General features: G+C 40.7%; 1 long non-coding RNA gene across 3 annotated transcripts; it reads left to right on the plus strand.

The window, feature by feature from the left end:
* Positions 1-5716: 5716 nt before the first annotated feature.
* Positions 5717-11426, plus strand: LOC120500828. 3 transcript variants are annotated; one of them, XR_005627182.1, is made up of 4 exons: positions 5717-6426; positions 6992-7053; positions 7219-9692; positions 10762-11426. It is a non-coding gene; the product is annotated as an uncharacterized LOC120500828 (long non-coding RNA). The 3 variants fall into 3 exon arrangements; XR_005627181.1 differs by having other exon boundaries at positions 5737-6426; positions 7219-7373; positions 9527-11426; XR_005627180.1 differs by having other exon boundaries at positions 5740-6426; positions 7219-11426.
* Positions 11427-12761: the final 1335 nt, after the last annotated feature.

A 12761-nucleotide genomic window follows, 5' to 3' on the forward strand; every position in this document is an offset into this window, starting at 1 on the left:
ACTATGTTGCTGGAAGTATTTATTTTTTAATTTGAATAAGTAATGGAAATCAGTTCTCTCTTAAACTTGAGGAAGCAGTGGGTGTTCCTATACTCAAGCACAGAACTGCTTCTGGGAGACTTGCAGATCAAAGAGGATATGGTTATGAAACATTAAAACTAACCAAAATATCTAAGTCAAAGATTATCAGTGAACCTCTGGTGCTGGCAATTCATGAGCTCCCAGGGCTGTGTGGGCTTTTTACCTCTTGCTTTGGCACAGAGCATGAAGGAAATCCCTCTTCTCTTTGCAGTACCAAGGAGATAATTTTGATGGATTTAAAAATTAACAGGATGGAGTATTTGCAAGGAAGTGTGCTCAGCTTCTTATGTTGCTTTACAAAACACAAGAATTTTTTTTAGATATCCTTTCTTAGTGCAATGATGTCATGGTTTGTTCATACTCAGAGGACAGTACAGGACTCCCCGTTGTGTCAAACTTGTTCTTTCATGATTATCAAAGCTTGTAGAGTTGATGATCCTCTTTTGTTGATAGCAGTGATCACATCAGTTACAGCTTTAAAAAGAATTGCATCCAGCTATGCAGACACAGCACAGCCACCAGTTTCCAAACACCAGATTTTAACCTGGTTTTAGGTGTTTTCTGGTATTTGTAGTGTCAGATTGTAGTACTTGCAGTTAATAACTTACAGAACACTTGACATACATCTAAAGTATGAGAATAGCTGTCATTACAATACAAAGATTCAAAGTCAAGTGACTTGATTTCCATATCTCATACTGAAGGACTCTGCACTGGGAACTAGCAGTGATGTTTCCATATCCATAAAACCAGAAGGGCTCTTACTGCTGGGCAAATGCTGGGGAAAAGATTCTCTCGAGTAATATAATGCCATTTGTACTGCCACAAATACAACCAAGCTCACAAGTTTGCTTTGTGCTGTTTTGGTTTGCATACTTTGACTTCATGTGTATGTTGCTGTGTATGCTTAATGTTTTATGGTGGGGTGGCAGCCACCCAGGCATCTCTGAAGTCAGACTGTAGCAATGAAATGGTGCCTTGTGTGTTACCTGCAGACATATAAGTAGTTATGGAGGGTCATATAAGAAAGTGCTTCCTTCATTGGATAGGCAGAGATTAATGGTGGCACCCCTGCTTGGGCCTTAGAGAGGGTTAAAGGCTGAAAAATAATAAAGCATAACCTGGCCTCTGAGGAATAGAGGGAGGAGATGGTGAGCAGGTCTTTGAGACAACAGCAGGGAGTGATGAAGGTCCCTTGTTTTGGGCTGTGTTGTTTGCAGATTGACTACCAAGAAAATTGGCATCAGAAGCCAAAATGTATTTGGATGCCTCAGAGAGTTTGTGGGTACAGTTTTTACTTCTTCTAGGAAATGAGCATGGGGGTTTAGTTGAGGTGATCAGATAATGTGACTGAGTTCACTGCTTCTTTCCAGTTGTGGGTCAGTGACTTCTCTGCTGGTGTACCTGCTGTAATATGACTGAGTTATGGTTTACTGAAATGGTTCTGCAAGTGGTAGTGAATGGAGAACCTGCTGCAGAGACAAGACTTGAACTTCTTTTTGTGATTGTGCTAACTGGTCCTCCTCTGAGTCAGATGCTCTAGACAAAAAAAAAAGCTAATTCTTAGCTGAGGTTTGGCAGGTATATCAGGAGAGTTGAACTAGTGATGACTTACATATCTGAATTCCAGTGAGGCAGGTGCTGTCTGCCTAACGTGTACCCAAAGCCCCAGTGCCAACACTGAGGGGGAATGATGTAATGCCACCTTACAGCCACAACCATCCCGAGATCATGAGCTCATGTCTAATGAGCAGTTTGAAATAGTTCCTTGCCGTTACTATTCCACCAACAGATTTGTTAGTTAACTAATTAACTAATCCCTTGAGCCAGGTAAAGAGATTAGAGCAGGTCTTACTGGTAGATACTTTGTTGGGCCAAAAACATCAGATCAGATGTTTTGATCATGCTGCTGGTGGTATCTAATCTCAAAGTCATTTTTAATCATCTGTGGAATGATCATCTATAAACCTAGTGCAGATGTAAAGATTGCAGCAGGAGAAAGGAGTGGGAGGCAGTGAGCTGATAGGAAGGGAGTTTTGGCAAGGATTCCCATGTGCTACTTAAATCTTCAGTTGTACTTTCCAAGTGCTTCTAGCTGTTACTGTGAATAATAGGCTTGTGAGGCCTCAGAATTCTCTGGCCTTTCATGAGTAGCCTGGGTAATTCCTCCTTTTAGGAAATATTATGCTATTTTGAAGTAGCAGAAGTCTGCAGAGATGGATGTGAGTCCATACAGATTATTGGGGTGAATTTCATGGATTTAGAAAAGAAATTGCCTCTCTTCATTTCTCACCCCATGTTTATGTTGCTCTGTAGGTCTCTAGGTTAGTGGTAGGGTGGAAAAATAAATTTTCCTCTTTTTCCCCCCCTTTTCTGCCCTCTTTACTATTTCTTCCCTTGCTATGACTTCCCTCTTGCTAGTATTTATTTGAAAACATCTATTTTATAAAAACGCGGTTGTTAGTGCTATTTACCCTGTAACATGAAAAGAGTGAGCTAGAGTGTAAAGTAATAATATATTTCATAGTTTGGGGACTTACTGTTGAGGATTTTTTAAGTTTCAGGTTATTTAATCAGGGCTATGGAGGCTTCTAAGCTAAGTACACATTGTTTCTCTACTATTCAAAAATCAGTGCTAAGTAATTACTGAAACCTTTTTATTTTTCTTTTTATCTTCCCTTGGCTTTCAATGACTTTGAAGTTTGGTTCAGGTCAAGTTGTACATTCGTCTTTTAAAGCATCTGAAGTGATAACCCCAGCTTGTCCTTTAGATCCTGAAAGCTTACATTTCTGTTCAGCTTTAATTTAGCTCTTCATGTTCTGCACCAAAATTATTAGAGGGTACCGAGTGATTTGGTTTCAATGAAAAATAGGAGACCTGCATCTGGCATTGCACAGACATTGGAAGAATGTATTTTGGGGAAAAAACCCTATTGTTGGATTTTGCTGCAACTGTCACCTGTCAGTTTGCTTTCTAACAAAATCTGATTTATAGGTATGAAAATAGTACCCTTGAAAGCTGCCTGTTCAGGGTGAATGTTTCCTTAATTAGCACTTCTTCATTCGTGATTGGAAGTGATGTAACCTTATGTCTTGGAATTTCCTTTTGTCCCCAGAGAGTCTAATATTTATAGTATGTCTGTGACTTTAAATATGGTTGTATGCACTGGAGTAAAAAAAGTGGTAGATACAAAATTATAGATAGATACAAAATTATATATATTTTGTAAAGATTTTTGTTTTCTGCATCAACATAAAAATCTGTTTGGCAGATTTCTATCATCAGCACTCTCCAAAATGGACCATGCATTAGACCATTCATTTTGAATTATGACCTGCTGTCTTCCCAGAAAAAATGTTTGGACACCTTAGAGAACAGCCATGGTGGGACAATTTTTGGTCAATTTCAGAGCTGCTGAGATTGACCAACCCTTGAAGTGCAGGGAGTTGTAGCATTCTTTGATTCTGCAGCTCTTAAGGGCACCAATAATCTTGATTATTAGACAAGCAAAAGTCATGTTATCTTCCACAGCAACTTTTGGGCAGTTCTAGTGTGGGTGCATTTGTGGAATGTGAACTGTGGTTGAATGGTGAATGTGGAAATGTGATGCAGTGGTTCATTGTGAGTTCTCATTTGCCACGTAACCATGGGCAAGTCGTGATTCTCCTTTAAGAAAGGAAGATGGAGATGCTAATGGGGAAGTTGAATCCAAAAGTCAATGTTATGTAGCCTGTATTTGGGTACTGCATGTTCTGAGTACTGCATGTTCTTTCTTAGTGCCTTACTGAGAAGTGACATATATGTCCTGTCTAATGAGTTCTGAGGAACACTTTGGACCTGTTCCCAATCTGATGGTATTTTATCATGAAGTCACCTTTGATATTAGTGACATGATTGCTTAAAAGTTTTAGGCTTTGAAGCAGAAGAGTTAGGTTCTTGCATGTGGGAAGACCTTGACATTGGTTGAAGTCTTCCTGTGTTCTGTGACTTCACTTCTCAGTGATAGTACTGAGATACTGCTGGAGCTAAATTATTAAAGAAGTCCTTTCAATATATGCTAGTAAAATAGTGAATTAGCTGCCAAAGTTCAGGTCTGTTGAGAATCACTCCCTTTTTTCCATAATTAACGGAATGCCTTCATAGGCACAGATGTATAAACTCAATGCTAAAGCATTATGATAAGGCTATAATGATCACGGACCAATTTGCAATGGATGACTACTTCCTTTATTTCACCATTTCAGAAAAAAAAAAAAAAGGAGGGAGGAGGAGAGGATAAAAAAAGGAGTATTTTTAGTGAAAATAATTGCATTAACTCTTCTGGGAAGTGCTCTTTGTAAGAGACTGGATTTCAGAGATCTGGGCAAAGGCAAGGCAACACATTTGAATTTCTTTGCTCAGAGAGTACCTGTGTGTCAGCTGTGTTGTGGTAACTGCCACTGCATATGTGCTGTTTGACTATAGGAAGTGTAAGGTAAAATGTGTTAGCATGAACCTCCAGGAAAAAGGTTTAAGCTAAATCATTCTGTCTCCTTTTGATAAGCTAAAAGCAACCACATACCGTGTTACTGCAGCAGCCTGGTAAGTGTCATAATTCAGCCAGGATCCTGAGGTGGAACTGCCCTGCTAAAGGAATTAAACACTGGATCAGTAATATTTCTTCTTTGGTGCCAGTATTGTTTGCTTTCAAAACAGTGGATTAAATGAGGAAAGTTTCAGTTAGGTCTAGTTATCCCGTTATAAAGAGTGATTATGCAATTTTAGAAGTATTATGGGACCCGAGTTCTTAGTTCTGGTCATCTCTGCACTCACTGAAGTGCAAAGTCGAGCTTTGTAAATGTTATTTATTTGACTGGGCAGTCAGCCCTGGCATAATCCCTAACCCTGACTCTGTCCAAGGAAGGCTGGGGCTGAGTTTACTTTAAGGAATGAATACACACGATGATATGCTTGCACTCTACGTCCGTCCTGTTTCTTCATTCATGCCAAGTGGGAAACTGAACAGTGTGTACAGCAGCTCCTGCCTGGCTGTCCCACATGGAAGGAACAGCCCAGGGAATGCTGACTCATGTCAGATCTCACCCTGGTGGGACAGAGGTTTTGTGTAATGTTGCTGGAATGGATGGGTCCTTTACAACCAAATTAAAAATACCTCTAACCTGCTAGTATTCCCCCTACCCCTCATGTTTATTTGTATCTGCATGTGTTTGTTTACAGAAAGTTGTTTATATTGTGCTTAGTGCCATTTCAAATGCCTTGTGATCAAATTCACCCACAGGTCATTTGATAAAAATCAGTGATCCAGGGGTCTGGGTTAAACATGCCTTTGTGTGGCACATCATTTTCTCCTTGATCTGTGACCTAGAGATCATACGGAAAACACCATTATTTAGAAGAACTAAACTTGGGTGAAACTGATTTTGATATTTTCCAGAGGAAGAATTAATTGTTTCAAGAGTTTTTCTCCAACATGGCAGGAGAAAGAAAAACCTTTGTGTTTTTAGACTATCTTTGCTAGTTTCCTCTGCTTAAATTCAAACACTGTAGGATTCTAGTGAGTTTTATTTTTGAAGATTTCACCTCCACTCCCTCTCTGTCAAGGGTTCAGTTTCACATTTGTATCTTGGTGACTATTAAGTGTTCCTTTTATTCAGTCACTACTTTTTTTTTTTTTTTCAGTTTCAGTTTGGACCATTGAGTCCCTCCACCAGTAAGTAGGTATTTAGTCTTGCCCTTGCATTTAAAAACCCTTTTGGAAGGATTGCTGATTTTCCAAGTCCCTATATTTGTATGGACAATCAGGAGGGAACAGCTGTGATTTCCAGTATGATAAGGACTGTTCAAGTCCTGTGTAACACTTAAGGTTGCAATCGTTCTCTCTCTATCATTCTCTTCTGGAGTTCTTTCCCTACCACACTGTGAAAACTTTTCTGTATTTAAAAGGTATGATCTTTAAATCTGGAGAGTCATTGAAGAGGTAATGCCAGTCGTTAGCTAGAACAAGCACATGCTGCTTAGTCATGAAGTGACACACATCCCAGGGGAATGTTCCCGTTACTGGATTCCTGCATGCTCTGTAAGAGGCCTTTTCCAGTCTCTTGTAACCAAATATTTATCAAGTCAGAGAGAGAGAATTACTTCCTCTCTCACTCAGCTGCATTGTCACTGAGTGTGGTTCATTTCTTTGCTTTAACGGTTGTGTAGTTATTTATACTGAAGTATATGAAGTTATTTAAACAGTTTACTTAATAGAGTCTTACCCAACAGCCTGTGTTATACAGAATTACAGACCCCTGGGTGAAATTCCATTTTAAGGGCCTGAAACATGATCTTCCATGCTAGCTGTAAGTACTCTAACCACTAAACTAATATGAGAAGCTAAGTGCTAAACATACAGGGAGAAAAATCTTGGTTTGGCTTTTGTAAGCACTGTGTATATCTCGGGGATGCTCAGATCTGACCTGCAGGGTCCAGTTATCCTGGGAATGTGCTGGAGGGAAGAGCCTGGTTGAAGGGTTCTGCTTTGGGCCTTCAGGCATTTGCTTCAGTCAGTGGCATACCTATAGAATGATCCTAGGATAGGTTTGAGGACGTCAAATTGTGAAAGTGTACCTATATGCCATGTTAGACATCAGCTTTTTGCAGAAATCCATTGTGCTTAGTCATCTAGTATCACTTGATGTTGTGTCTTTTCTTCTGTGTTTGTATGTCACCTTGGAGTACTTGATACTAGAATGGTTTAATTGTATGTGTCCCAGTATTGTCATTTAGAATGAAAATAAAAAAAAAAAGTAAAATGGTCCTTGAAACAGTCATTAAAGTATCTCAGGGAATAAACAGTTCTAAATAACGATTTGTAGATTTTTAGGTTCTTGTTCCTAAGAAAGATACACCTATTCTTGTTCCTAGATGCTTCTTGAAAATATGACAAGAAAAAACCTGAGTTCACTTCAACTGTAGATATAATCACAGTAAGTTTGGTGGGCACCACCATACTCCTTCCTCTCCAAAAGGAAGAATTTAACAGTTGGGAGGTTTTGCTTCCAGCAGGATTTTTTTATAGACTCTGGAAGTCAGGAAGATGTAGAGGTTTTGCAGCATGGACAGAAGCTCAGTAAAGTAATTGCTTTATTCAGGTCTTGGCAGGCAGTGGGAAGCTGAGCAACCTTTTTGGAGAAAACCACGGGGCAGTGCTTGCTCACTAGCCAGAGCAATTTCACCTGATGGATCTGAGGGCTGCACAGAGCTCTCCAGAGAAAAACCAACTGCTACAACTCAGACTGCTACTGAAGTAAGTCAGTAACCCCTGAAGAATCAAAGCACAAATTGATGCCTCTCAACACTATGTTTCTGTAACTAAGGAACTGCCCAGCTCTGCAATAATTTCATTGTCTGGGTATGTTTAAAATGCAGGGTGGCATGAAGGAAGAGGAAGCAGTTTTCAGGATTATCATCTGTGCTACTAAGCTTAAAAATTAATTTAAAAGCTAGTTCAATTTCATTCCAGATTTTGATTTGTTCAGTTATTAGGGGTAAATGCAAAGTGGATTTAGTGGCATTGTTTTAAATGTGTTGAATTAGAACAGGATGTGGCCTAAACCACAGCAAGTACAACGTATTTTTCCACAATTCTCTTTTCAGTGCTTATTTCAGTTTATGCTGACAAATATTGCATGCTTCTTCTACTTGTCTTTCTCTAGACATGTTTTAAAGTAGGTGTGGTTGAAGTTTAGGCTTAGTTTAATGTTTTGAATTTAAGATCTTTTTACCTTGTCTTGGCAACAGCAGAGTAAAGTTAGGACAGTCTTTGAGAGGGGTCTCAGTATCCCTGCCTCTGAACAGGAACAGCTTTACAGAGGGTGGCCAAGAAGGTTGGGTGTTGCTCAGGAAAATATTTGGGGAAGGGGGCTGAAACTGTCTACAAACTAACAGCAAACCTTTTGCATGCAAGCTAGAACCTTACAAGCAGTGTTCTCCCCTAGCCAGGGTGCCCCATCAGTGGGCACACTGGGATCTCCTCCAGAGAAGGAATGATCTTGTCAGTGGTTTCTCGCCTGCAAGAAGGGCAAAGCAACAGGGGCATCTCAACAGGGGGGATTTTCTTCGCTTGCCAGAGGGGAGAGAGGATAAAAGGGCCTGAACTGTTGACTTGGTGTCAGTGTGAGAGGTCTCACAGGCATTTGGCTCTTCTCTACAGACCGACACTGAGTGTTGGGCTTGGTGGGTGTGGAAGTTTTTACATTGCCTGGTGGGATGCTTTGCATGCAGTGGTGATGCAGGAGGTTCTGCTGGAGCAGCCAAAGCAACAAATTCAGCAGCACCCCATCTGAGATGTGTCCACTTTTCACAGCGCAGCTAGCTCAGCTCCATCAGCAACCTCATCAGTAGTTTGTGAGATGAGTCCAGTCCCGTGGCACTGCAACAGACTCAGGACATCAGTTTTCTTGAGTTCCCTGCTCTGAAGTCTTCCCTAATATTGACCTTCAGGGTCCAGGGTGAAGCTGGTGACCACTGTGCCTCATCTGGCTGTGGAAGGGAGGGTGGCTGATGTGGTGAGAGCCATGAGGCAGTGCTGAAGGGGAGCCCAAGCTCCACACAGAAGAGGACTTCTGATTTAGTGTGTCCTGATATCCTGGTTGCGGGATCAGATCAGAAAGTTGGAGATGTCCTGCTGAAGATGTTGGACTAGATGACCTGGAGAGGTTTAGATTAGGTATTAGAAAAGCATGTTTCATGGAGAGGGTTGTAAAGCACTGGAACAGCCTACCCAGGGAAGTGGTGGAGTCACCATCCCTGATGTGTTTAATAATGTGTGGTTGTGACATTTGAGGACTTTATTTAATGGTGAACATTATGATGGTACTAGGCTGATGGTTGCACTTGATGGTCTTAAAGGTCTTTTCCAAGCTTGACAGTTCTATGATTCTACCTTCAGAAGTCCCAATCCTCCCAAAGCATTCCATGGTCCTATGATTCCACGAAAGCAGCACTCACAAAAGATTCCTGTTTAATCAAGTATGTTTCCCAAGTACCAGGTTTGATATGGCTGTTTCAATTTTATGTGAAAAAAAAATCTTTGGATTTTTTCTAATCTCCTTAGAAAGATAATTAGCTGCCCACCACCAACAGGATTTTAATGGAAAACTTTTGAATAAAGGTTATAGAAGAAGTGTTTGCCTAGGTTCAGAATACTAGTTTAGTAGAATGGCAGTGTAATGTATTAAAGTTTTGCCCAGGAATGGTGGATGTATTAAGGATTACCTTGGTACTACAAGTTTTTAAACTAGATGCCTGTGGAAAGGTAAAGCAAATTCTGTGTTCAGTACTTTGGTCTTTGCTGTACAGTGCACCCAGCAACATTAATATTTACCTTGTAAATTATTTTCTCTGCTTGGGAGATGCAAATATGTACTCATAGCTATAAGATCATGTTAATTTTATCAGGAGATCCAGTCTGCCAAATCATGCAACTGGATTGTTGCCATGGTCGTGACTTGTAATGAAAGAGGAGCTTTTAGCTATGCCATGAAATAGGACTCCAGTGAGATTGGTCAGATGTATAATAGATGAGGCCTTGAACTGACGGGACTTAGTGAGTCAGAGTGATTTGGTAAGTAACATGTTTTTCATGCTGCATGTATAAAAGAATGACTAAGAAACCCAACCCCCAGGGTGAGAATGAAAATAAAAAGGGAAAACTGCTCATATCCTGACCAAATAGGAACAGTCCAAGTCCAGTATTTGGAACCCCATTTTGCCAGTTATTTTTCTAAAGTTCAGAGACCTTCACCAGAATAAACGATATTTTAGAGTTCTGTCCTGCCTGTTATCCATGACATCCATAGATTAAAGAACAGCAGGAACTCTGACAGTTCTCAACAAAATACTTTCAGTCTGAGAGATAAATAATTTTTAAGCAAAAGGAAGAGAAATATTTTTTCTTTAGATTCATATCACAAATGGGACATCTGAAGTACATGAAATTGGAATTGAAAACGGAAATCTGCAAATAATTTCAGCTATATGGCTTTTGCAGCACACATTATAACACTGAGTGCTTGCTGCAGTGCTAGTGCTGTGCAATAATTCCTTGGAAATGTACCTTTTCTTTCTCTGTTCCCATTTATCCGTCACCATTAAAGAGGTCCTGCATTAAAGTGATGGTTGTAATGAGGAAAGGAAAAGATACTGGGCTGACATCTGAATAAACAGCAGGAGAGGATCCATGACTGGCTGATCAAGATTATTTTTACCCATCACTATTTTAATGTGCAAGTCAAAAGTTTTCTTAGTAAAGGAGAGCAGCTTCGGGAGTTGATTGAACTTGTAGTGAAATGTCATCTTAATATTTAGCTGAAGAGAAAAGCCTTATTTGAAGTTTGTGAGGGGAACAGCTTAAACAGCAAACTATTTTGCTGCTACTGTTCCACTCTAGCCAAACTTTCGAAGTGTAATTAAAACCATATTCATCATATAGCATATTTTTCCCTCTTCTTGCCAAAAATATTTCAATGTATATTAAATGTTTTTTCTTCCTAATCAGAATGAGTGATCCAAGCTCCAGAGGGCATCCAGCCAGAAACTCCTGAGTTTTAATTTTAGCTTCTATGTGGCTTCTTAGCTTGTTTCTCTTCTCTGAAGGGCAGCAATAGCAGCCTACATATCCAATTTTCTCTCAGGATGAGTCCTATTCTTATGTGGAATGCGGAAGGGAGCAGGGAACCAGCAGAGCCCGTGGGGTCCAATATTTTCAGCCATTCAGGAAGGAGGAGGAATTCTGTTGAAGCCCCACTGTGCTAGGTCCTCTGGGCACAGATACTGACAGGCAGTTCCTGATCCAGATCTGGGTGCCACCTGAGAACTACTGTTTATGGACTTGGTTGTTTATTTTGTAAATAGCTGCTGTAGGACCTCTCTTCCTCTGAAAGCCTAAGCAGGATAATAAACAGTGCTAGCCAGCACCCAAGGGCCTGGTCTTAGTCGTGTCACGATGTTGCCACACAGCCTTCCTCAATAAAACTTATACACAGGAAACTCTTTGATGTACAAAATATTTATCCCGCCTCTTTCAGGTCACAATTTTACCTTTCAGTGTTCTGTATGACACATTTGTGCCCAAACAGTTAATGTATGAACTGAAATCTGTAGAGTCACTTCCAGGGTGGGAATGAATTGGGCATGAGTAACGATGACATACTGCTTCAAAAAATTCAAGAGGCAAAATGAGAAAAAATTAAAAACAGGGGAGTGCCATCCCTGCCAGGGGAGTCTGTCACCTTCTCTCACCAGTTGCAGGAGTTTGTTGCTGTTTCCCAACCCAGCTGTCCTGGCCACAGCCCGTGTGTTCTTACCTCAAATTAAAAACAGGGGAGTGCCATCCCTGCCAGGGGAGTCTGTCACCTTCTCTCACCAGGAGTTTGTGGCTATTTCCCAACCCAGCTGTCCTGGCTACAGCCTGTGTGTTCTTACCTGGTCCCTCCCCTGGAGCCGTGCCCTGTGCAGCGCTGCCAAACTGTGAGCTCCATGAGCTGTTCCTCCCTTCCTCTTCTTATCTGCTGGCACCCTTCAGTTGATAATGCCTTCTTTCCCCACACACCTTTGCCTTTAGCTCTCCTTGCCTTCATCCTCTCTCCCAGGGGCAGCACACAAGGAAGGATAGTACTCATTAGAGGGAAAAGAGGGGGCTTGATCTCTACACCTTTTTGCTAGGTAGAAAAAGCAGCAGGACACAGAAGACAACAAAATTTTAACTTGAAAGTGTTCTTTTATTTCTTGTGCATGTTTCTTGTATACACATCTGAAATGGGTTACTCCAACCATATGGGTAGCAGAACTTCTGGCTTCCATGAAGTTTCCTATTTTTTCTTTAAAATTGCTGTCAGAGTTCTGGGGTTACATTGCTTAAACCACAGAGGAGTATAATGAATGTAAACTCTTGATTTCCACATGAAATGCTAAGTAAACTTTTCAATGAAGCAAATCAGAAGAAATTACCTGTGATTTAATCTGAATTTTCCTTTGTGGGTTTTTTTGCCTCAGTTTGATTGCACTCCAATACTGTCAGTTCTGTTCTTGCCCTGGCTGGGGATGGTTCTCTTGATTGTCTCCCAAAACCACTCATGGGCTCAGCCACCTGATGTTCCTGTGTTCTGGATGTTTTCCATCATCTCACTCTGAGAAAGTGGCCAGTGGCCTTTCCAAATATACTGTTCCTATTTCAGCCAGATTTTACCATCTGCTCAGTCCCTTGCTAGCCATATAGCCATTATGAACCTGAACAGTTATATTTGGCTGATTGGTAGCTCCTTTCAAGACCACAAAGTTTCTCCAAGGCTCAAGGTATTGCAGCATAAAGTAAATTGGGATCCTCAAGTAGAAAATATGAAGATAATAGCTTTCCTCATCTGTCACATATACTAATGCCACATTACCCTCTGCTGCTCTCAGCAGCCACTAATTTCTGTCATTCACAGCTATCAGAAGACACTAATAATTCCAGCTCCCTTGCCAATACCAGTAACTTCTGTCTTCTACTCGGCTCATCTTCCCTGTTTGGCCTTTTCCCCGATCCACATGCAAAGAATTTTGATCATTTTATTAAATTCTCTCCTTCCTTCAACCCCTCCCCTTCAACTTCTACTATGACTATTTTGCCTCCTTCTGACTCATCCCAGAAGAC

This window comes from Passer montanus, unplaced genomic scaffold (assembly GCF_014805655.1).
Source record: "Passer montanus isolate IOZ18808 unplaced genomic scaffold, ASM1480565v1 scaffold19, whole genome shotgun sequence".
Lineage (NCBI taxonomy): Eukaryota > Metazoa > Chordata > Aves > Passeriformes > Passeridae > Passer > Passer montanus.